The sequence below is a fragment of the Theobroma umbraticum genome, unplaced genomic scaffold (genome assembly GCF_002168275.2).
Source record: "Theobroma umbraticum cultivar Fairchild unplaced genomic scaffold, ASM216827v3 scaffold_81.0, whole genome shotgun sequence".
NCBI classification, from domain to species: domain Eukaryota; kingdom Viridiplantae; phylum Streptophyta; class Magnoliopsida; order Malvales; family Malvaceae; genus Theobroma; species Theobroma umbraticum.
In genome coordinates this window covers 4,574,187-4,574,472 of record NW_018397268.1, presented here as the reverse complement: position 1 = coordinate 4,574,472, position 286 = coordinate 4,574,187, and positions in this window count along the sequence as shown.

Here is a 286-nt window from a genome sequence, read left to right as displayed (position 1 = left end):
GTTGGGATTTCTTAATTGGAGTTTTAAATGTTTTGAAGAATGTTTAGGTGAATGAATGGAAGAGTACTTTATTATCATATATTGACATATAAGCAAAAGAGAAATTGAAAGTTCTTGAGATATCTACAATGAGATAAGTTATAACGTGAAGTGTTTAGATAAGCATCATATTAACTAAAGTTAAATCCTAAGGAATAAAGGATACAGGAGATTAAGCTTTGTTAAAAGGCTAATAAAAGAGGGAGTAAAAAGTTAAAAGAATGTATGAGACATTGATAAAGTAATG